The 26,692-nt window shown below is 35.8% G+C and overlaps 1 protein-coding gene and 1 long non-coding RNA gene across 19 annotated transcripts in view; both read right to left on the bottom strand.

Annotated features, from left to right (window-relative positions):
• The window catches only part of Pcca (propionyl-CoA carboxylase subunit alpha), a 399,147-nt gene that overhangs the window by 85,864 nt on the left and 286,591 nt on the right, over positions 1 to 26,692 (bottom strand). The window lies entirely within an intron of this gene.
• LOC147823460 (uncharacterized) overlaps positions 62 to 26,692 on the bottom strand; it is a 35,839-nt gene continuing 9,208 nt past the window's right edge. The window contains exon 2 of the long non-coding RNA XR_015443864.1: positions 62 to 25,895. This is a non-coding gene — a long non-coding RNA (uncharacterized LOC147823460). The remainder of the gene's footprint in view (positions 25,896 to 26,692) is intronic.

Genomic DNA, 26,692 nt, shown 5'->3' with positions numbered 1-26,692 from the left:
TCATTGCTGCATACAAAGCAGCAGCCACTTTAAACAGATGGCTCCCAAACAACCTGTCATGTTTACTGCTCCCGCCATGAAAGACAGGGTCCAACAACAGTCTCCCCAGCCATCTCTGGGGAGAGGTGAGGGACCTGTGAACAGCTGCCTCCAGGTACTGAGGCTTCAAGCATTTTCTGTAAGTAACAAACAGCCTTCTAACTCAGAACCTATCTGGACATGCTACATTTACTGCAATTAGACAAGTAATGCATATAAATTCCAGTGACATTTTGCAACCCACGTAACAAGCCTTGCATATAATATCCTCTCCAAGGACCAAGGAAGAACTTTTTCTGTGTTAATTTTAATGAAGGACTATGCATTGTTATCTTAATTAAACAGAAGCTTTAATTAGACAAAATTCTTTGGCATTGAATACCCAAAGACCATTCGAACTCTGCAAAGTTCCATCATACTTTGTCAATCATAAATGACTAATTCCATCAAGTCACCATTCAAGATGCAAAAGCAAAAAACCCTATAGTCTTTCAAAGCAGAGATACTCTTAAAAAATTAATTTCCAAATAAATAATATGAAAGTAACTGAAAAGAAAAAAATCAAAGTTAATTTAAAATAACAAGTTCTAAAAGTTTTTCATTTTCATTCACTGATGATTATACTTTCTTTAGTATGAGAGGCAAGAAAACATGAAGTCTATAGTAGACAGCCTAATAAAGGGATACTAACATTAGCTCAAGTTTCAAAATAAACTTATAGCAGAACCAAAATGTATCCCTAACAAGTTCCCCACTACTAATTTTTTTAAAAGATACTCTTTAAAGTTAGGCATGTTTTCTTTTCCTCCATCCCTACTAAAGGTAGAGGACCTAGGAGAAAGAATATACATTGTGATAAAAAAACAACAACTATATTTCCCAGTATGATTGATAAGTGATGAGTACAAATTAGTAATATCACCATATAACTGAAGCAAGGACACTATCATAGCTCCAAATCATAAACTGTAAGGTGTGGGAAGGGAATGTGCTGAAAGCCATCACATGCCTTCTCAGGGTTCCAGCACTAAGTGGATTTCTCCAAGATACATAATTCTGACCAATAGATGCAATGATTCTATTGATACTATTATGAGTAGAATCTAATTGTGAGGATAAGTCACAGGGGCAGTAGAAACTATCTCTTTGGACCAACCAGAGTTTAATACCATGAAAAGGTGGGGGCAGACTGAAGGAAAGAATTGTTACTGTGCCATATATACTGCTCACACCCAATCCTCCAGGCAAGTGTGACCAAAAATGTAGCTGCAGAGTGGAGATGGCACTTCATTATTACAAACTTTGCTTAAAGAACTACCACCTTAACTCTTCAATACCAACAACCCATGGAAAATAAGCCCTGCAGCAAAAGAAGCAAACAGCAAATTTGGTGAGAGATAACGATAAGGAACCCAAGGAAAAGCTACAGCTAGCCCATGCTTAGTGCAGCCACCTCGAGTACAACACAAATGACAACCAGAAAATAACTACTACTGCATCTTCACGTATAATTTTGAAAGGAACATTGTAAAGAGAAAAAAAGTAAATTAAGAGCATTATAACACAAGAAGAACTCAAAGAAACACAGGAAGAGTTCAGATAAATAATTCTCCACAGTCTCAAAGGCAACCAAGCATAGGAAACATGACCCCCTCTTAAAAAAAAAAAAGCTCAAAGAAGAAAAACAAGGTTCAAAGAAGAGATTATGCAACAACAGAAGGAAATGAAAAGCAACCTGTTAAAACTCAGGAAAAAATGAAGAAAAAAATAACATTATAGAGATAAAAGCCACATTAAGAAACAACTAAAAGGGCCAGGGATTTAGCTCAGGGGTTCCGCTGCCTGCCTCGTAAGATCAAGGACCGGAGTTCAATCCCCGGTGCCAAAAAAAAATAAAAAAAGAAGAAGAAACAACTAAAAAATAGAATGTGACTAAAAAGAAATATCAGGACATTAAGAAGTCACATAAAACAAAATCAGGCCAATAATATAAGAGCAAGTTACAGTGAAGACAACAGAAATGAAAGAAGGAGAAAAGGGAAAGAAAGAATATACAAATGTTTTTGTTGAAAAAGTATATAAAGCAAAAAGAATAAACAAAGTCAGTTATGATCAGATAAAACCTTTCAAAATAAATAATACCTTGAATTTGTAGGCTGGTATTGTTTATGAAATTTTAAAACTAAAGAGACAATTATGTGAATGTGTAGGCAGAAATTTAAAAATCATGTACTGGGGGTGGGGATTTAGCTCAGTGGCACCATGCCTGCCTCATAAGTGCAAGGTCCTGAGTTTGATCCCTGGTACCAAAAAAAAAAATCATGTACAAGAAAGGAAAAAACTCAAGTTACTCTCATTTTCCAAGAGCAAAATGGATACAGAAGACCAGATAGTACTATGGTCCAAATACTGATAAAAGAAAATAATGTTTCCTAATTTTATACCCAGCCAAGGCTTCCTTAAAATATATCAAATAAATATATATTCTGCAGCATATAAGAACTTAGGGGGCCCCTTCTTTAAAAATAAAGCATTGATACAAATGATCTCCAAGAAAACGCAGAGTTGGGTATACAATATGCTATCATTTGTTAAGGGAAAAAAAACAACTATGATTTTTAAAAATGCATCAAATAGCTCTAGACAATTGTGTAAGTGGAGGAGAGTGGCTGAGAAACAGGGGTTTAGAAGGAAGGGCTGCTTTTTACCACTGGTACTTTTAAAAGTTTTGTCTTGTTTAAGTGTACTATATATATTTTAAGGTTTCTTTAAAGTCAGAAATATAAGTGTGCAAATTTCCTCTGTCATTATAATATGTAAACAATAGCTATTCCAGATCTTTCACTAGTGGTCACGTAATACCTGGTAGCTGTTTCCTTAAAATTGCATTTTGGCTCACAGATTGACACTCATTTCAATTTTTCTGACTGTAAATTCACTGATTTCATCCTGTACACCTAATTTTATAATGTGTTTCAGACAATTTCTCTTCTTCATCTGAAAAGGAGGTACCTGACAACAAAACTCTCTGCTAGGTCTAACACTGTGTGGTTTTGTGGTTGTAAAGCTCTTTTATTTCAGGTATACTTCAACAGTGAATTCCTGATATGGTGATTACCAGTATTATAAAGAAATTTTTGTTCTGTTCAAGAACCTCCATGATAGAAGTTTTTACAATCTATTTTTAATAGACAATAAAAGCTAACAAATTAAGTCAAATTCAGTGGAGATAAAAAGAAAAACACACCAACAGCAAAGTGCCAAATGACACAATACTCTGGGGCTCAAAGTCTCACACTTTTCAAGGCAGATACTATTATTAAAGTGTCTTAACACACTGAAAATACTAGAATGTTTAAAATTATATAAAACTCTTGTATTTTAAAGACAATCCAAAGATACAACACCTCTATTTAGAACATTAACCTAAAGATGTTATGTTCTTTGTTTAAATAGACCTAGAATTCAAGTCCAAGAAATTTACATTAATTATAATATTAATATTGAGCCATGCTCTTATTATGACTACCTCTCTTTATTTACCAAAATTGAAGCCATGGACATAACCTCTTATTTTCTTGCATCATCAGTCACATCCTTTCCTTTACCCCTACACACACATGTCCTCCTTCCTAGTCTATCCCTTTGAATCAATTTTCCCCACCTGCAGTCTACACTGGCTGCATGCCCTCTGCTTTCAAGTCTGGACTGAACTCCCTAACTACACACACACATCTCCTCTTTCCTCCAACAGTTTTAGAACAAGTGCTCTTTACTTGCATACAAATCTTTCCCACAACCTTCTACAGTGTGGCTACTAAGTGTATTCTGATATGTCATCATCTTCTTCAGGATGGGGGGCGGGGTTGCCGGGGAATTGAACCCAGGGCCACTGGACCACATTCCCAGCTCTTCTAAAACTATTTTTATTTTGAGATAGGATCTTATTACATTGCCTAGACTGGGCTCAAATTTGCAATCCTTCTGCCTCAGCCTCCCAAAGTGCTAGGATTACATGTGCACACCACCATGCCCAGTTTCTTCAGCAATCTTATACTTTCTTTTTAATTCTCAGTATTCTTTAGTTCTCAGAGGAAAGGGAAGTCTCTCTGAGAAGGTGACCTTTACCTAAGATTAAAAAGAGGGGTAAGAAATTGGTTCAGACTGCTAGCGATAGAGAGTGGGTAGGACTGAAGAACATTCCAGAAGAAATAACATATTAGACAAATCCAAAGCAAAACAAAACAAAAACTGTGAAGCAAGAAAAGGCTGAGCTGCTTTGAAACCAGTGTGCCTGGAAGACAGAAAACAAAGGGGATAATGGCACCTGGAGAGTGCAGAGAGCAATGGGAACAAAGAAGGTGCCAGTTGAAGAGTGACACCATCCACCGTATTTTTTAAAGATCAATCTGACTACAGGTTGGAGAATGAATTAGATGAAACAGTGTGGAGGAGGAGGACATTCAGAAGTACTATCAGTTGGATAAGGAAAGTGAGAATCCTAACTACAGCAGTAAGGATGGGAGTCACTGAGGAAAACGGAGAGGAGTAAGCTTGTCAGAGAAACTGCCAGCTGCCACCTGGGCTAGATGCACAGCTGTTGCTGTGGCACATAGCTGATGTGGCTCTGCCCTTGGTATATGATGGGATCCACAGTCCTCAGCTACTTGGAATTGGATGAGAGACTGAAAGGCTGAGTTCACCTAAAATGGGGACAGACTGAAGAAGTCAAAGACATCTGTAAGAGAATGTAAGTACAGGCGAAGGAATTTAGGCTGGTAAGCAGGTAAACAGGAAAGGTGTCTGTGGATGGAAAGAATACGCCGGGACTAAGAGTTGCATGAAGGCAGAGAGGAAGGGAATCTGGAGGTCACCAAGAGGAAGGTGAAGTGATGAGATAGACTGATGACAGGAGTTTCAAAGACAAAGGACTTTACAAGAAAGAATCATCGTCTAGCATGACACGAAGGAAGAAAACAATCCCACCTTCCATTTCTGAGGAGGAGGTACTAGTAGAGAAACTACAGAAGGTTTCAGTTAAGGCAAGAAAGTGGTAGAATATTCCAGGTAAGTTAGATACCAGAGAGTCTGCTGGTCACAAAGCAGGCAATGCAGATAGTACAATGGAAAAGGGTGGGGAGGAAGAGGAGAGATTATGTATAGCAGGGTAGAGGATAGTAATGCAGGGAATAATAAAGGTCTGGGGAGGCTCTCAAACACCCAGAGGACTTCTGTCTATCTCACTGCTGCCAGCACAGCCCAAACCCGGACAACATACCCATCTCTCACCCAGACTGCTACAGTGCACTCACTGCCCACACAGGGCCTCCCACGTGTCCATCCAAACGCCTCATGGGAGCCGGGACAATTTTATAAACAGGAAAGTGATCATTTACAAAACCAGAGATAGGGCTGGGGATTTAGCTTAGTGGTTCAGCCACCTGTCTCGCAAGCTCAAGGTCCCGAGTTTGATCCCCAGTACCAAAAAAAGAAAGAAAGAAAAAAACCAGAGATAAAGGGGAAATGAAACCAATGTGAGAATGAGCAAAGGGATGTGCTGCTGGCTTTTGAAAAATGTAAACTCCAAAAAAGAAGGAAAAAAAAAGGGATGTGCCACATACCTCTCCAGCATAAGGACATCTGTTGTCTCATCATTCTGTATTCTAATTTCAAGTATTGGCATTATAAATTGAATGAATCAGAGCAAGGCTCTGGTGGACAGACCTCATGAAATTAATCTCCATATTCTGTATTTTCTAAACACTTTCTCCCAGCATAATCAAAGAGATAGATTTGGTTGAAAGTTATTCAAAATAAGAATATTTATGCTATTTAAAACAACAATTCAAAACCATGCTTTCTTTCCTATTTCAAGAAGGTATTTTTCCACATTTAATAACCTACCTGGAATTTTGTATTCCATTAAAATCATTTAACTGCATTTGTAGTATAAATGATGCTGCTGTGGAATATTTTCCATGCATTGTTTGGAACATTCAATTTTCCTATCTACGTCATCATAAGGGAAAAAAAGTATTCACTCTGAATTAATTTGACATGAGAGAGATTACTTACATCCTTTACCATTAAAAAACCAAAAAGTACTTCCTCAGAGATACCTCCTGACAGAGTAAAAATATTATAACTTTTATTGCAGTAGGCACCTGCTAAATATTTTTAAAAATTTTATTCAATATTAGGGGTGCAAAACACAGGAAACAAAATATTTGCCAAAAGTATTTTCCAAAAATAATAAAACTCTGGGAAGATACAGGCTGTTAAGAAGTGTTTTTGATTCACCAGATCTTTTTTTTGTCATACACAAGTTCTAGTCTCTTTTTTGTCATGAAATGTTAAGGAAATTAGCATTGTACACAGTTAACTGATAAAAATCCAGGTACTTCACTCTTTTAGAAAGATTGTGACCATATATTTTGCTTCTATTTCTGAAAACAAAATGAAGGATAAGAAACAGATTTGTTGATCAAGCTATAACTCTTTTCAGAAAGGAGTAACTAGTTCCTGCCTCTTTAACAGGCTGTTACAGTATATCTTTTTTGTTGTTGCTGTTGATATAGTATATCTTGAAAATGACTGCAATGCACAAAAAGTGGTGCAGTTTTCAGATTTGACACAGGCTGAAAAGTGTCCTTGAAATATATTCCAACTTAAAAAAAAAAAAAAGAAAGAAATATACTCCAACTTGACCCTCTCCTCCCCGTTTTACATATGAGGAAATAAAAGAGCCATATATATTATACAATTTATAGGAGCAACTACTTTGTAATACTCTTCAGACTATTTCACTTACACCTACATGTTAAAAGCAAAAGTAACACATGGACTCTAAATGAAAAGATACAGTGCTAGCATTTAATAGGTGTTCATTGTATATTCACACTCTAAGAGAAGACTGTTCTAGAGATCGACATAGTTACTGGTTCTTTTGATCCTTATCTCTTAAATACTAAGAAAAACATGATTATTCATGATGTTATTATTATTATAATAATAAATTAGAGGCATATCCATACTTCCCATTAACAAAGGAATTTGTATGACATGCTATTAATAACATGGGACATTACCCCCATCTAACATTCTGTAGTTCACTGAATTGTACATAACATGCTACTAGATATGGAAAACACAAATGTACTTCAAGATATTAACAATAATAAATACATGATTTTACTTTCCTTTACTAAATCTAATGAGTTGCTAAGGTATTTGCTTCATTTATTTACTAGATAAAATATGACAAACCAGTTTGTGCTATTATAATGATTCTTAACAATTCAATGTGAATTATAATAGTCTTATTATTTTAATACAACATGAAAATGTGAGTTTTTCTTGTTCTTGTATCTATTAGACTATTATTCTGAAATATAGTAATTATACCTCATAACCTTCCACAGGGAAATAAAATGGCTATTTTATAAAAATAAAAAGGACTAATCATTTCTCATGTTTGTTCATTGTCACTATCATCTTGAAAACAATTCTGTTTCTCTACCCAAAATGTATGTAACAATGACAAAAACATCAAGAAGAATCAGACATAATGACAGTAAAAATCCATCAATCCATCACAAAAGATTATGTTAAATATGCATGTGTTGGGGCTGGGGATTTAGCTCAATGGTTCCGCTGCCTGCCTCGCAAGCACAAGGACCAGAGTTCAATCCCCAGTACCAAAAAAAAAAAAAAAAAAATGCATGTGTTATAAATGTAATTAAATATATCTCAAATGATGTGAATTGCAAAAACAAATTTTAGGTACTGATCTACAATCAGGTTGTCTAATTTCTGTTTAATTATCGCCTCATTAATTGATCAGTAACAACTTTAATTTCAGTTTTACGGTTGAAAAGGATATCCTACATTATTTTGCCCACAGATTAATTATGGTGGTAGTTTCTTTTGGATTGGTGTGATAAGGTCATTCTCTGCAGATCATACTGTAAATTATTATCAACCTAATGAATAACTCCAGGTAGATGAGTTTTACATAAGGAACAACTGATGCTCTGCTACTGGATCATGTTTGAAATCCTGCATTTCCATTTAGTATTGTCAACAGAAGGCTTGTGTTTGAACCTAAGCTCCACAGACACCTACTTGTGACTCCATTTCCTTATATGTAAAATGCATGTTCATAACGTGCTTATGAGACACCAAGTTGGGAACTCAGAACAGTATTACTATGTAATAACCCCCAATAAAAGCTAGTTCCAGGGATGCTAGGTACTCTTCCTAAAAGAATGATTATGCTCACTTTGTTTTACCACTATTTTATTTGTTTGGGTTTTTTTTGGTACTGGGGATCGAACTCGGGTCCTTGCGCTTGTGCAGCAGGCGGTGAAACCACTGAGCTAAATCCCCGGCCCTTACCACTATTTTAAACACACCTACTTTTAGGACTGGGAGTGCAGCTCAATGGCAGCTTGACCTTCTACTTTTCTTATTCCCTCATTAATACTACCTCCATTATTGATCCTCTTAATTTCATCTGATTTCTATTAGCATCTCTTTTGCTTTTTACTATCAAAGATATCCTAAATAAAATCCCACTACCTAAGGTGGTAGTTCAGCACCTCACAACACATACATTATTGAAATAATATAGGGCTTTCACAAGAATGTCTAAGTAATTACTCTTCCCAAATTCCCACATGTTGCAACACTGAGATGCTATTTCCTACTAATCTTACCTACTTTATATTATGTCTCTCTGACAGTTTAGCATTCTAGTACTGGTTGCAGCTAATGGCCCATTTCTCCCACTCAACTATAAATATATTTTTTCTTTTTTTTGTACCAGGGATTGAACTCAGGACCTTGCAGGCACGGTGCCACCAAGCTAAATCCCCAGCCCAGCAATAAATATATTTGATATTCTGTCTTCTATCCTCCTACCTACAAAAGATTTTCTGGCAGATTTGTACTCCTTTTTTTTCAGCCTTTATGACTATCAATGACATTATTTTTGATATACATACTAAAATATTTATCTTTTTTACATTATAATTCTATAATATATTTGATAGCTTTAAATTTATATCTTCAAATCGTAACAAATTTACTCCCAAAAGAATTAGTTTTATGTTCTTAAAATTTTTCATGGATTATTAGTCAACTAATAGAATATTTTAAAAGCATGATTGATAAAACTTCTCTCTTTTTTCTTTTTATTTGTTATCATAGCCCCAGATTCTTTGCCACATAAAAGTGAGATGCAGGAACTGATGCATCCGATGCCCAAAGATCTACTCATCATATCCACCTAGTGGATAAGCTAACAATGAGCTATTTGCTCTGTATAATTAAATCTCAGGCAAGACCTGATAAAACTCTAACTACTCATTAGGTTGATTATATGAAATCATGTACTTGCAAAGAGAATAGGGCAGCTTATCAGCTCTATAGACCATCAGCATAATCTTACAGGTAAATAAGATAAACAGTTACTAGTTTCTTTTTATTATTTGTAACAGGAAATAGAAAAATGATGTAATTAACTTCTAGCTTTCTAATGAACCATTCTAGGTAAACCATCCTAGGGAAAACTATACTAGGGAAGTATTTCTTTTTATTGTTCCTTTTTTTATAAAACAACTTCAAACATATGTAAAAGTTGTAACACTAGTACATGGAGTTCCTGTTACCTTCCTTCCAGACTTCCCAGTTGTTATAATTTCACAGGCAGTAAAGAACAGTTGTAGATTCTCCCTAATACCTCAGCATATATTCCCAAGTAAAAGGACGTTCTCTTTATATAAGTGGACAATAAAATCAGAATGTTAATATTTACCCAATATTACCTCTAATCCACAATCCCTGGTGAAATTTCACTAACTGGCCCAATAATGGCCTTTTATGTCTGGGATCCAATTTAAGCTCACACATATTCGTTTTCATGTCTCTTTGGTCTCTGTCAGTCTGATCCAGTTAGTTCTTTAATTGAATTGTTTTTCACAACCTTGTGCATTTTATGCTGAAAGTGTAACCCCAATGTGATGCCATTAGGGGATGGCACCTTTGGAAGGTAATTAGGTCATAAGGGTGGAGCCCTCATAAAAACATTAGTGTCTTACAAAAAGAGACACAAGCTGGACATGATGGCACACACCTGTAATCTCAGCACTTTGGAAGACTGGAGCGGGAAAAATGCAAGTGTGAGCTCAGCCTGGCCAATTTAGTGAGCCAGTGAGACCCTGCCTGAAAATTTAAAATAGTTAGGGATACAGGTCAATCCTCAATACCAAGTAGAGGAGACTGTAGAAGGAGGAGGAGGAGACATAGAGTTTGCTTCCTTTCTCTCTGCTCTGTCATGCGAGGACATGGAAGGAATAGGGCCACTTGCAAAACAGGAAGTAGCCCTCGGTGGACAGTCATCTGCTAGCACCTTCACCTTGGTTTCCCAGCTTAAAACTGGAAAAATTAACTTAAGGACTCAGTCTATGGTAATTTGAAGAATACAGACCAGTTACCTAGTAAAATGTCCATCAGTTTGGGAGAATGTTCCCTCAGGATTTACACACTTTAGCAAGAAAACCACAGAGGTGATGTGCAAGAAGCACACAGTGTCAAAATGTGAGGCTGCTTTCCCAGCGCCTAAGATGGCTTCTGCCAAATTTGTTTACTGCAATGTTAAACATTAAGGAAACACACTAAATCTGTTTCTGTATCTACCTATAAAACAACAACCTAAATAAACAGACAACCGCTGCCCACAAGTTGACACTGACCTTCCCCTTCCATATTCGTAACTCCCTTCAAGGTGAGAAACTCCCTCCCCTTAGCTGGTTAACAACTTGCTACATTGTCCCCCCTCAAGATGTCCAACATATACACAAATCGTCAACCTATATTTTTTCCATAGTAAATGAAAGAGTATATATTACAGAAAATGAATATTACAATGCTTTAGTCAAAATGAAAAGAGCAAAGAAGGTTGACTGCTTTTACACTAATGTAAAATAAAATCTAAAAAAGAGTGGCTTCTCTTTGGGAAAAAAACAGTATACTAGATGATTAACAGGCACAGGTGTGGAAATTTAGGACACTGAGATCTGCAATTCAGTTATCATAAATTTATATAATTGTATTGTCTCCTGTAAAATATTTCAGGGGAAAAAGAGGTGGTGAATAAGAATAGGTAGATCAGAACCACTCATGGTGCTCACTCTATGCCTCTCAATTTTGTGAAAACTTTAAAATTCCCAGGTAAAAGTTAAAGAAAATTGATTATTAGGCCAGGGCAATTTGGATAGTCATGATGGATATTAAAGAATTCCAGTCCATGTTGTAAATTAATTATCAAGCCAATTTGGCCAGAGAGAAATGGGATTAATGAGTTGTACAACAAGTAAGAGTGACAAAAAGAATTCCAAAAGAAAGTCCATTTGCCAAGTATTTCTTGCTTGATCCTCTGCCTCTGAAACACTACTGCTGATAATTCTAGTCTATCTTACTGAATTTTGCTATCAGACACTAAGCCAAATACAAACACTTTTCCTACTGGTAACCACTAACCACTACCACCAACATCCCTACCCCAAACTAGAAAATCTTCCCAAGGCTCTACTGTCAATCACCTACAGTTCCATTCAATTCCATTGACAAGTTAAACCTGTGGTTTTATTGTGTCATGAGTTTTCAAAGCTTAAAATCATGGCTTTGGTTGTGTATTAGTCAGCTTTCTCATCACTGAGACATAATACTCAACACCCACATCTTAAAAGCAGAGAGGTTATTTGGCTCAGTTTCCAGTGGGTTCAGTCCATGGTCAACTGGCACCACGGCAGAAATGGCATGGCCAAGGAACATGGCAGAGGACAGCTATTCAACCCATGGCAGCCAGGAAGCAGACAAGGAATGGAGGAGCTGGGGAGGAAAATAAATACTTCTTTTTTTTTTTTAGAAAAATAAATACTTCTAAGTCACACACCAGCAACCCATTTCCAATCAGACCCCACCTTCTAACATCACATTCAACTCTGAATTCTTCAGTGGATTAATCCACTGTGAGCATAGTGTCCCCACAATCTAATCATCTGTCAAAGCCCTATCTTTGAATACATGAGGCACTGGGGGGATATTTTAGATCTAACCATGACAGGTTGCTTAATGAATAAAACCAAGATACATTATGTAAAGGTATAAATTCCCAATAGTGAATGTCAGCATATTGTATACCTAAAATGTACCAATAAATTAATGAATTTTTAAAAATCTATCTCTCTATCTATCTATCTATCTATCTAACTTCTCCATAAGACCCTCTAGATCTTCTGTATTATATGTTCTCGATCTGTCAAACTATTATTCTGATTTTTATTTCTTCTTTAGCAAATATGCACAGGCACTATTTCCTTTACTTTATTCCCACTATTTCTTATACTTAGAATAGGCAACCTCACCCACCCATCCTTTATTACCTGCCTCACACTGCTCTTTATTTTGCTAAGTTTGCTTGTGACCTTCTGTTTCATAGCCCCTGATCCAACTACACCACCTCTTGTCTTCTGCTAAACTGGATGAGGTCTTCCTGTTTTAAATTTCTGTAACACTTTATATCTCTATGTACTTATCAAATTGTGCCTTATATGACAATCATTACTGTCATCACCTCAACCACTCCAAATTGGAAGCTCATAAGAGCAGATTAGTGGTTTATTCTTAAGTTGCACAGTGCCCAGATCTTGAAGACCAGTACATTTTTGGCAAAATATATTATATTAAAGTAAAAATTATCTAATTATGTAAAATAGAAAATCTTTTATCTTTATCATTACAGACAGGTTGGAATGCTACAAAAGCTGTTTTAAACTAAAATATCATAAAACTGACATAAGCATAATGACGCACTTTCATATGCTTTAAGTTTTTCAGATAAGTGTGTTTTACCTTAGACTGTTGACCACTGACAACATGATTCTCTTTTGAAACTTTTCAAGACAATTTTAGTAAAACTAATACTAATAAAGGAACTTTTATGTCAAAATACTTTTAATTGTAATGTCCTATAAAGTGTCGGTAATACTTGTATTTAAAAATCTGTAAATACTTACAATAGCAATTATTCCAACTACATAAAAGACTCCATTAAGCCTTTTTATAATACAAAATCTACACACAGAATCTATACAGACAAACACCTCATTGCCCACTCAATGTGTATATAGCCCAGAATATTTAACATAACTCATTTAAAGAAAGGAAGGGAATAAGAAAGAAGTTTAAAACAATTTTAAAATGCTACTTAAAATTCTACCCCATTTCTAGGGTTTCACTTTCATGTCCACAGAAATAAAAATATCTATTCAAGTTGTTAGATAAATCCTTTTAATTCTGATGACTGAGAACAAAGTAAAACTACTCTATTATTTGTAAAACTGTGTTCTCAAACTCAAAGGAGAATAAGCCTGGCACTTTTCCAGGAGTCTTGAAAAAGAGTGTGGTTAATATATATCAGTTTTGGTAGCAGTTACCAGAAATAATACACAGATCATGGCCAAATTCAAAGCTAGGGAGGAAAGAAATGAGTGGAAAACAATTAGGAATAGTACAAGAAATTAATGAACAAACTACATTCATTCTTGAAGGCTGCCAGAAACTGGGGGGGGGGGGGGGTTGTGTGAAATAATTTTATAGTTCAATCCCTCAGAAAGCTATTAAAAAATTCAAAAATATTTCAAGCAATGCTACTTTGAAACTCCAAGAGTCAATTCAAGTCAATTCTCAAGACAGATGGAAAATAAAACAACAGTCTGAAAAATTATCTTAGTTTTTCTTCCTCTTGTTAATCAAAAATTAGTATTCCGTACACATTCTAAAAAGTATACTATTATTTGCTGGTAATCAAGCCCAAAAGAACTTACATAAACAGCAGAGTATAAAGTGGGCACCAACTACTCATCTAGATCATGTCAACGGACAAAATCACAACAATTAAGTTAAGCCATGTTAACTGAAAAAGCAGTGTTCTAGTGACTGTGTTAAGACCATCATTTCCAAGCTAAAGCCCCCAGCAAGCATCTCTCCTCTGCTTCCTCTGTGAACAGGGGCCACTGATGGAAGGAAACAAGGCAGGTTACTCTAAATGATTGAAGGAAGAGGAACCCAAAACTGAAACACCTATATAAGCAAATATAAGCTAAGTTTTTCCTAACTCAACTAAGGAAAAGTACTTTATTTTGAAAAGTATTTCTACCCCTAGCAAGAACTCAGATCCATCATTGCACACGATGTAAATCATCACTGAACACTCATGTTAGGATGAAGGGCGGTGTATGGACAGGACAGACATAAAAGCCACCCCAGTGACTATAATTTCCATCCTAGGAGTCATTCCTTTTGATCAAGGCAGAGTGTTTAGAAAGCTCCTATTAAAATCCACACTGTCAAAAAATTAATTTATTTACACATAAACAAAAAAAAATTATCAAGTTATGCAGCAGCTCTCACTTTAGATGGGTAATTTTTGATAAAAGTGAGGAAGGGGAAGGGTGGGCATGTCCCGAGAAGGATCTGGCAAGTATAAAAACCTTCCAACAGCCAAGGGGGAGGTTGGCATTCAAATTAAACAAACAGCCACCTATCTATTCTGGAAAACTACAAAAAGAGAGAGAGCAGGAGAGGGAAGGAGAGAGAGAGAGAGGATTAATAAGCCCTAATATAGTCATCCTTTGGTGTTCAAAATTTATCCACTCAAAGCCAATCTTGTTTTATCTATACTTCACTGATTCGTCCACTTGCTAAGCAAATCCCAGACTTCTTGTTGCATCCATAAATTCAATGAATTTTGTTTGTTTGTTTTTGTTTTTTGAAACAGGGTCTCCACATGTAGCCCAGGCTGGCCTTGAACTTCTCAGCCTCCCATGTGCTGGGATTACAGGCGTGCACCACCATGCCCAGCCCAATGAATGCTTTTTAAATTTTAGTTTACACTACAATAATGCAACAAGCTTTTGGCATCAAATTAATCAAATAATTTAATACTCAGTAATAGTTACCTTCATTTTACTTGACACATGAACTTATCTGAGTGCTGGGAATGGTGGTGGGAGGGGGCAAGAAAACAGATAGCTGTAAAAGGTTACCTGAAAAACAATCAGTAATCACATACACTGCATATTATGCTCTCTCCAATTTCTATTCATGGAAGGATGAGGTCAGAATAAAGTGTTCTTGTTAGTCTGGGTCACAAAAGTAATTCAAGATGCATATAAAAATGCTTATTATCATTCAAGTTCTCTAAACCCATTCAACCATTCAGCCCTTTGCTTTCTGATAAGACTGCCAACAACTATGCCAATTAGTGTCAATTGCAATGTTAGATTTTGTAACATCTGCACCTGCCTACCAGTTAGTTTAGCCTACAGAAAGAAGTGAGTGATGGTTACAAGTCTCAGAAATACTCAACCCTAACTGATTCTGAGTTAACATTTGTAAGCCTACAAATTCACGCATTGGCTTTTTAAAAACATATATGCCCAAATTAGTTCCTATTTCTTCTGGGGCAGGGGGAACAAGTTAAGCCATTATAATGTAAACTCTAGTAGTAATAATTTTTTTAAACTTGAAGTTTTATAACTGAGATATATCTAATCTATGAGAAACAGTGAGCTATGTTTATTTCAAATATATATGTACCTATAAATGAACTGAAATAAAATATTTCCAATTAAGTAAACGTTATTTCATTTAGACAAATGACTAATCCAACAAAAGTACCTATTCATATTTTGAGATGCTTTCCCATTTTAGAACAAGAATTTTAATTAAAATTTCTTTTATAATTTGCAATCCAAAAATTAAAGTGCATATAAATAGCAAACTGTATTTAATGTGGAAGAAATCACAAACACCTGGAATTTGATATTTCTTCAGATTCTGTATCTATTTTATCTATTGTTATTTTATATAACTGCTCACATTTTAAAATAATGCAATCCTTTTGAAATGTCCAGGACAAATGAAACAATCTTTAGTTTATTCTTGGATCAAAATGCTTCACTTTGGTTTATTATAATTAATAGGAATAGTTTTTTAAATCTTTTACAATTGAAGCAAATTGCATGTAGCTGATGAAAGCTACGGAAGTAATAAAGTGGTTAAAAATAAAGTGCAATACTAAAGAGAAATAAAAATTGCATGTCAATATCTAAAAGTATGGGAGATGTATATAATGTAGCACATTCTATCTAGTGTCATTACTTAAATTGCTACTTTTCCTCAACAATCTATTCTCTGGCTCTAGCAAACAGAATAAATGGTAATTTTACCTGCCAAATTTGGCACAAAAAAGGACAAGCAACTTCATTAACAAAACAATGCTTTCAATATGATTTTTTTTCTTTTTCCAGCCAGTGCCAAATAGTAGAACAATTCAAATCAAGAAATCTAAGCAAAATTACCTCCTCTTGTTGAAATTTTACATGCTTGAATAAGCAAATGACATATACAGAATGCTAGCAAAGATATCCTCCTTGTAAGTTAGTATATTTCTTGCATTGCAGCTTAATTACAAGCTGAAATGTTAGACTCAACCAAGAATGAAAGACCTCATTGACGCCAAGTTCTCAATGTGTGGTGTGGGGTAGTATGCCTACAGGATCATTTAAAACACTCTGGAACAGGCTAAACTAAAATGTTTAAACTTTTGGTTACAACATCAACTAATGCGCTGAAACCAGTGGGGTGGAATGAAACAGAACAGAGGTTTCTTCAATCTTTGACAACTTAAACTAACAGAAACAACATCCACTACCATCAACTTCACCAATTACTGCCAGCTCTCACACTTCCTTGGTGTTTTTGGTAGTGAGCTATAAATGAGATCATAAATTCTAGGGCTTCTTTCGAACTTGACCACAAACGTAGTAAGAACAGCTCTCCTATTAGTCATTCTTAACTTGAATGATTAAAGAGATACAGCTAGCCAATTCTTGATCATTATCATTAGATTTTCAAAACAAAACAAATACTTTTGCCCAACTGAGTGAAGTCCATCAAGTTTGTCTACAGTTATTTACAAGAGGAGACTGTGCTATGTTTAATCTCCACCTGGTTTTCTCAATCTTATTCTGTGTAATAGCCACATATCGCACATTTAAACTCAACCAGTTTTTGTAAAAACAAAGTGATAAAATGAAGCAACAGTAGAGAAAATCCATCACCATGCTGCCATGACAAATATGAGGAAGAAAAAAAGTCACATGAAGCCATGCTCAGTCATTTGGCTAAACTTTAAAATTTTGAACAATGTGTAGTTTTATTGAGACTTAAGCATCAAGAAAGAAAAATAGTATCTTTTATTTTATAACTTCACCTCTTAAAAATAAAAATATTTTTTTACAAAACACTATTGAATCAAAACAGAAATTTCAATACTGGAAATATTCAGATTATGAACGTCCTTTGATTTTATTTCCACTGTTTAAATTTTGTCACTTGTTCTGAGAAATGAGTTTAAACCAAAGAAAGGGAACAAGTACTAGGGCTTGACATCAACCAGATATTTTAATACATATTACATACACTGAATTCTCAGAATAATCGTACAGTAGAGAGTTGTTAACCACATTTTACAGAGGACAAATTTGAGGCTCAAGGGAAGGTAAACAATTGCTCAATATTCCAGAGCTAGAAAAGGTTGATCTGATGATCACACCTCAACTTAGCCCATTCAGATATTTGTTGGTAAATGCATTTAGAAGGAAAAACACAATAGCAAGGGTCAATATTGTATTGTGAAGAATGGTTACTGTAATAATTGCTATGGTAAATCCATGATATCTGGCATTTACAAGAGACATTCAGTAGAGTGTCCATGGACAAGAAAAAGCTCTAAAAAAAAGAAGGGACAAATCTCCCAAAGAGCAGGATCTGGTCAGCCTTACACCTTAACAGTATAGGTGTGCCCCATAGTGGGAGGAGAAGGAACTGCAGGCTCTTACAGCCTTTCAAACCACAGAGGGGTCCTGGGGCAGGAAGAGAGAGGAGGAGGAAACATTCACAGTGGCTCACCAAGCTCACCTGACAAAATTTCTCCAAACCAATCACCAAGATATAAAGATTGCCACTATCACTACTCTCCAGATAGTCTGTTACAGCCTCAAAAAGGGATTCATGGGCCTGGGATTTAGCTCAGTGGTTCTGCCGCCTGTCCTGCAAGCGCAAGGACCCAAGTTCGATCCCCAGTACCAAAAAAAAAAAAAAAAAAGGGGATTCATAAAGTAAATGAACATAAGGAATGTTAATTGGTTCTGACAAGTCTTGCCAATGTTTGTATGTAATTTTATCTTTAAAACATCTCACAAAATTTTCATACAATGGAAAAAAGTCTGCTTATAAAAAGCTACATTAGATTTTTTTTAAAAACCAAAATGCAATATGTTTATGTACACTACCTTTAACATTACTTTTAAGGAGAAAGAAAAATACTTTGAGTGCCTGCTACACACCAACCACTGAACTAGTGTCGTTTTGGGCAATCTCGTTTGACTTTTACAAGAGCCCTAGAGAACAGTATTCCCATTTTATAGAGGAGAAAAAGACAACTAACTCCTACTGGATTCCACAGCCAGCAGTTCCAGTATTGGTATTTAAACTCAAATCCATCTGCCGCCTGGCTCTCATGTTTTCCTTCATACCAGCAATTAAATAAAACACTAACAAGACAGTGGTTCAGAGGGGTTAAGCAACAGTTTCTAATGGGTTATCTGACTAGTAAAGGACAGAGGAAGTTTTTCTGTCTTCAAAGACTTATTGTTTTCAATACAAAGTTACATTATTATTTCTCTACCACCCCCTTATATAGCCCCAAACTAAACCTGATTAATAAATACCAATGGCGGGCAGATTAATGTGAAGATAATGGAAGAATATGACTGCCTACGTCCCTGTACCTGATGTGATTGATGTTTCTTGTTTATAAGACTGCCCAGTTTGCATAATAGAAAGTGTGATCACTGTAATCTGCTAGTTATTAACATCAACTACTAGAAATAGGATTCCCTAACAAGTTGTCTTGTAGATTGATATGAAAGATAATTCACAAGGGTTCTTTTGTGATTTATATTTCTACTAAGATTTTGAGAGCATTTTCAGTAAATAAAAACAGAAAACTATATAGCACAATACTAAAAGTAGAACCATTTAGAGAATACTTTAAATGACACCCATGATTTTAAAAAATTATTAAATCTACATAAATGCAATAATATATTCCTATACTACATCTGTAATTCTCTTAACACCAGGAGTTCCACAAAATATTCAAAAGTCACAAAACATATAATCAAGAACCAAGATCAATGCCCAAGTGTTTTAGAAATTACCACACTTACATAAGACTGAGACTATTGAATAAGATGCAAAAGATCAGTTGTGACTAAGATACAAGTCAGAAACATAAGCCTGAGATTCTACAGATTCTTGGGTGGAATACTGAAACAAGACACCAGAAGAATTTGTGGGATCTGTTACTGCATCTTTTTCAGAGTAAGCTGTGGCTCTGGAAAAATTTTAGGCTTCAGCAGTTTAACTTTGTCTTTCCTTAAAGGCAAAGACTAATAAGTTTAAGAGTAGCCTTTAGGATTTTTACACAAATCAGGATGTTAAAGAAAAAAGAAACTTTTAAAGATGCAAACCTGTGCCCATGACTGAACGGCCCCCAAAACCCCTGAAGCGTTTCATCCTACACACAATGAATGAGTAGGATTCTGGGAGAGATCACAACCCCTTGAAATGTAATTAGAATTGGGGGCACAGAAGATAAAAGCTGCCTTGATGATGCACATGCCAGACCCTAGACACACTAACTGGAAAGGAGAAGAAAGAACATTATTTTTAGGGTAAATTCAAGCAGCTATTCTGATGACATGTGAAGCATTGGGGATAATTTTAAAATAACAGATGGGTATATTTTATAAGACATTATTTTACTATGAAGAATATATCCTCACACTTTCAACATATTTATTGAAAAGCATACTATCACCCCTGCATTGTAGGCATAGAGAATCAGAACACAATTACTATTTGAGTTATGGCAAGCCTTGCTGGTTGATTAGCTTTGTTTTGGGGGTTATTACAGGCTTCTGAAACAATCAACCACCCTATTACGTTTTGTTATTGGTTTTTACCTTATATAGGCATTCAGATTTGGGGTATAGGGAATTGATCCACAAGTTTATGCCGTATTTTTGGTTAACGCTTCTCACAAGCAAAATATGCAAATACACAGCTGCTGTAATGGTCTGACACAGCCAGGTCCATTCCACAGATCTCTGACTGCAACCAACAGACAGCACTGATACAAAAGGAACCTTGGTGAGGCAGGCTATGTTTTCTTAATAATAACAGTTGTATAAACATAAGGTCTTCTCAGTTAAAGGGAAGCCAACATCAAAAAGCAGTAAAACATAGAACCCTAAACCTCTCTTTCTTTGAAGAAACCCGTTTGAAGCGAGGTGTTTCTAGTTATGGGTGAATGAAATGAGAATTCAGCTGCAACAAACGAACATCCAGTCCTATGAAGAACTAATTAAATCCATCTGAGAAGCTGCATCTCAAACTGCCCCACACATTTCAAAGGAAAGGGCTTGTCCGCATTTTGCGAAGACTTCAAAACATTCAGTTGTAGCTGACGCACATGAAGGCTCTACAACAATGTTATTTTTATGGACTACAAAGCTCCATAAAAGTCATGTCAAGAGTTTACACTGTTTCACTATGGGAAAATTCAGAGTTAAGGCTGAATATTTGTATGCATCACTATGTGAAATTTCTCTCGGCTCCTAGTTTTGTCGGTATCTTAAAAGACCTCAAAAAATAAAAAGAGACACATGATTATTGAAAATTGAAAATGAATGTTTCATACATTCATTATGTAGAAGTGGTTAAAGAACTAATAAAAGAATTAGCCATGGTTGCAGTTAACTTTGTTTTTCTGATATGTAAAGCCAGCATTCTGATCTTAAGACTCTTCAGCAGCTAATAAAAACTAGCAGAAGTGAGGGTTTAAAAGCTTTGGTTTGACAAAAATATTCCATTTATCAGCTATTAGCAGGCCAGGGATTTAGCTCAGTGGTTCCGCTGCCTGCCTTGCAAGCACAAGGTCCCGAGTTCAATCCCCGGTACCCCCCCCCCAAAAAAAAACAAACAAAACAAACCAGCTATTAGCTATGCTATGAAGTGATAGAAGAAAACTGCATTGAAAACTTGCAATACTGTCCCAAAAGAATAAAGTTGTCTTAGGGTCTATTTTCCTAAAGTTCTCTAACTTTTTGTCATTGGTTACAGTGAATATATATAATTAAATGGAGCAACTACATTTTTTTCTTGAGGAATGCTATCAGGTGTAAGAGTGGGTGACAAGCTCCCTAAAGAAGTGAAATTCTTCAACTGTTTTTTTCAAAATACATAGAGATAAAACTTCACATGTAGTTTCTGGGCTGGGGGTGTAGCTCAGCAGTAGAGCCCTTGCCTGGCATGTGACAGGCAGGCCTTGGGTTCGAGCCTCAGTACTGCCCTCCTCAAAAAAAAAAAAACAGAAAACCTCAGAAACAAAAAACTTTCTTTCCATTTCAGACAACTTCAATAAAAAGAGAATTACTAGACACAAGAATCTCTGACTTCTCACTTTATTCACCATGTAATCCTAGATGAATTACTCAACTTCAGTGTGTTCTCTCCTGTTAATTAAAAAGTTTGCTCCAATGAGCCAAATTCCTACAAATTTTAAAATTCTGTGTTATTTTTTCTTCAAATGTGAATTCATGAGAACATTTAACAGATTTGTTTGAAATCCAACTTATTATTTATTCACATAATGGAAATACGCTAACTTAACTGCCCACTTATTTGCCACCTCCTTCCCCCAAGAAAATTTCAGGCATTCCATGACAGTTTAATAAATTAACCAGAAGGTTCTGAGTCAGAAGAAATTTTACAGCAAAAGATAAATTCCTGGAAGCAAATACTGGATATATTGGAGAAAGAACTGTGAATAGTTAAACTTTTTTTTCAAAATATTGACATTATTATTTTAAAATATTGCCTGGAACTGTACACTTAATAATTCATATTTAGTAACAGAAATTAGCAACAAAAAGGGCTAATCTCAGTATTTTAAAAATGACAGTTGCAAGAAAAGTATGCATTCAATTCATATGGGTACCAGTTACAACTTGAGACCTATTAACAATGAAATGCAGGGGCTGGGAATGGAGCACAGTAGTAGAGTACCTGACAAGTATGTATGAGGCCCTGGGTCAAACTCCAGCATTGCAAAATATAAAATATAAAATAACATAATAAAGTTATTAGATATATAAATAAAAGGGATATAAACATATGTATTTATACACATACGCATATGTATATATACCTATACTATATATATATACTTTTCATTGAGTACCTCAATGAAGATCAAATTTTAAATGCCTTAGTAAATTCAAAACTGTAAAGCTTAATGGACTCTAGCAATATGTGGGTTACAGTTTTAAAATGTATTCAATGTCCATGTTATTAATCATTTATAACTAAATGAATGAAATACGCAACACATATAAACAGAAGCTGCTGGAAAAGCTATTAGAACCTTAGGAATATCCCACTACAGTGATGGGGTTCAGGATAAGCTACCCTAAAATATGCACCTTGGCATATGGAATATTTTAAGTTGCAAGAATTCAAGAAATGGCAGGTGCTAGAAAGACTCTCTGACCTTCCGCTAACTCCAGTCCTGAAACCTCAAATGAGAGGTAACCTGCTTACACCAAGAGGAAGGAGCACTTTTACATCCAAAAATGGAGGGAACCTAGAGGAATCACTTTGCACAGTTCGATCACAGCCCTTTATCCTATCACATTTCCCATGGTTCTCTACTCCTCACCAAACCTAATCTAAAAGCATAGGTTTAATCATTCCTTTGGTTCTTTATTTCCTTATGAATGCTCCTGGGTCAGGTAAAACCTATACTAGATAAATGTGCATGCCTTTCCCTTGTTAGTCTGCCTTTTCTTACAGGGATCTAAGCTGAGAACCGAGAAGGCTAGAAAGAAAAGATGCTTTTCTTCTTCTAAAACAGGCTGTGCAAGGCCAGGGGTTTAGCTCAGTGGTTCCTCTGCCTGGCTCACAAGCACAAGGTCCCGAGTTCGATCCCTGGTACCAAAAAAACAACCAGCTGTACGAAAGAATTTAGATAGGCAGGTGATACACCTTGATGGGCCAGTTGCCGTGCTGTTGCAAAAATATACCATATTAACCCTGTTTCACTTTTCTCACATAAAGCCCTTATACCTATGCGCTGCAGTTTCCACTGTTGATTAACTTGTTGACATCTTTCAAGGTGTTGATTTTCATCTATGTCCAAATGTAATATTAATTTGTGTTTGTTTTACTGGTTAACTTTTTAAATCACATAAATGAAGCTAATGAGCTTGAATATAATGTTCCCCAATTTTTATTTTTAAGAGATGGAAATGATATTCTCAGTGGAGGGCAAAAATGTGTTTTAAAGTTGAAGGAAGAAAAATGGAAATAGAGCTTTTGCAAATGAGAAGGGGAAGAAGAGTTGGAGGGAACAAAGGGAGGGGAGGGAGGGGACAAAAAAGAATTAAGATGTGTTATGTACATGTACAAACTTCCCAGAACAAATGTAATCATAAATGCCTTTAAAGTTCTTTTTCTATTGCTTAAAAATTTAAAAACCTTCTGTATATTAACATTTTAATGTCTTTTCCTAAGGGTACGAAGAAATTTGAAACACTATGTTAATCAAGACTTTTTATATCTTAAGGTTATTTTAGCAAGTAAATATTTTAGAAATTTAAATGTATTTCATTTTTTAAATTGTCCTCAAAAATGTTGTGATTAAATAAAAGTAAAAATGCATTTCACCATGAAAAAGTTAATACAGCACTTATCAAAACAGCTAACCAACTAAATTCAACTAAACTTTACTAAAAATGTCATTGAAAATTTAACAAAATATAAAATACAAATAAATATACTTTTTTAATGTAAAGATTTTCAAATTTTTCAGGGACCAGTGGTGTAGTCCATTGCTTGCCTATCATGAGCGAGGGCCTGAGTCGATCCCCAGCATCACAAACCACAAAATAAAAAAACAAAAACAACAACAGAAACTTTAAACTATTTAAATAATGCAGTATATATTTATTCTGCTTCCAATCCACACAGAGTAGTCTTTTGTTATTTCAAAAGCACACCACTGGTATTGTAAGCAATTTTCTTTTAAACAAAACTAAGCAATTTTCTTTGCCACCCCAGGTATCTTCCAGGGTAGTGGTTAGGGCTGCTCTCTCCCATGTGGACAGTGGGAGGATGCCACCTTCCTGCGCATGCCCCCCAGGCAGGGGGCAGTAAGTACTTAGCTGCTTCTCTAAAGGGATGTGAACCAAAGGATGCCCAGAAGTTACTGGAAAATCTTGCAGGCTGAATCCTAAGAACCAGTGAAAAACCCTTCACACTCTTTTTTTCCTTTGACATAGTAACTAGTAACATGGTCAGCTTGAGCCTCCTACTAAATAAAGATGGCTCCCATCAGACACAATGGGCAAGTAATGTGTAAGAAACAAACCTTTGGCATTTTATGTTCTTCTGATTTTGGGATGGTTGTTATTGTAGGATATTCTAATGGATCTTGACCAATACATTAAACTATGTTTGAGTTATGTTACAACAAGAATGTGAAACTTTCTTTCCATCAAAGACTTACCTGAACCAAAAACTTAATAACATAATAAGACTCCTTTGAATCTGTACTTAGTATCAGTAACATTAAAAAGATCCTTTAGAAAAGGATCTTTTAGCAAAATATCTGAAAGAATCATTCCTGGCTCTATTGGAAGATTGAAGCTTGATAATTAAAACTTAGTTTGTTTGGTTTTTTTGTTTGTTTGTTTTTTTGGTACCAGGGATTGAACTCGGGACCTTGTGCTTGTGAGGCAGGCGGCAGAACCACTGAGCTAAATCCCCAGCCCCTACTAAAACTTAGTTTGCAAAGCAAAAAAATTTTTTTTTTTTTTTGCTAATAGTGTGCAAAGAACTGAAGATATTCCTCAGTCTATTTATCATACAGATGAGTGTTTAGAGAAAAACAAAATACAAAATTGGACTTAAGAAAAGTTCAATCTGAAATTTCTTCACTGTGTTCCAGAGTTTAGGGGACATTACATTCATCACAACAAAGTTTCCACAGTAGACTAGACAAGCATTCAGCTCATTCTATTGTCTCTCCCACCATGGGAAATATGTACCTCCAGATAGTGCTGGGCTTGGCCATACATTTTGCTTTGGTCAATGAAAAATGGGCAAATATGAGACAGGGCTTACCACGCCCCGCCATTTTGAACCACGGGTGCTGCATGCCTAACTGCCCTACCGGGTGGCCTGTGCCACCAATGGGACTGTCCTACACCACCCAGCAGCAACACCTATGAATTACAGCCCTGTCATGAACATGTTAAATGTGCTTGCATGGACTGCCTCACCCTCCAGTTCTTCTCCCTCCTGTTATGAAAACAGCGTGCTTCAGAGGGTGGCTGTCTCCCAGCCTGGTTCCCAGGAGAAGCTGTCAGAGGAAACCCAGCCCTGACCTTTAAACCAGAGCCAGGACCAGCTGGGCCCCATTCAAGCCTCACTCAAGCCAGCGCAACAACAGTGGCACCACAGCCAACTCTCATCTAACTGCACACAGCCCAAAGATTCTGAACTTGTTTTACCCCAGTAAAAGCTGAATATTGGCCGGGGATTTAGCTCAGTGGTTTCACCTCCTGCTACGCAAGCGCACAAGGACCCAAGTTCGATCCCTGGTACCAAAAAAAAAAAAAAAAGCTGTATATTATACATTTTTCCTCCCAGAGGCAATTACTTATTCTAGGTCTATCCCATTTCAGAGGTGTCTCTTTGCAAACAGCTAAAACTATACATCATCACAAAAGAGCCCAGAAAAAATTTTCGTTAAGTTTTGATCCAGTAACTAAAAAACTATATTTGATGGCAACTAAAACTTCTTTAAGTTTTATATCCTGGGATGTTATACTAATGAATAAAAAGCAAGAATTATTTTTATTTTTATTTTTTGTGGTAATGGGGATTGAACTCTCGACCTTGTGCTTGCAAGGCAGGCACGGTGCCATTGAGCTAAATCCCCAGCCTGAATTATTTTATTTTTAATGATACAAAGATCATAGAGTTTTATTATGCTTATACATACACACTAAATTCAATTTGGATTACATCACAATTTTGAAATGAGCAAAGAATTCTTACAGTTTGATATTTGGAATTACATTTCCTAGGGGCTGAATTTGTGATAAATACAATCACTATCTTCTTTAATCTAACAAATTAATCTGGTAAACACACTGGCTGATTTTTTGGTATCCCATTATGTAACTAGCTTGTAAAACATGTATGAAAGGCAATTGTTAACGCATATCTCACTATTTTTGTATGCAACACTCTAATTAATTTAAGACTTTCTATAACTATGAGAAAGTATCTTTTGAAGTCTTCCTTCTCTTACACCCTTCTCTACAATTCAACAACTATTTCCTAAAAAGCTTAAGGAGTATGTCAGTGAACCAGTCCAGGTCCTATATCT

The sequence above is a fragment of the Heterocephalus glaber genome, unplaced genomic scaffold (genome assembly GCF_053883595.1).
Source record: "Heterocephalus glaber isolate CG9 unplaced genomic scaffold, H.glaber_assembly_v1.0 deba00001579, whole genome shotgun sequence".
NCBI lineage: Eukaryota > Metazoa > Chordata > Mammalia > Rodentia > Bathyergidae > Heterocephalus > Heterocephalus glaber.
This window is presented reverse-complemented; position numbering and strand designations above follow the sequence as displayed.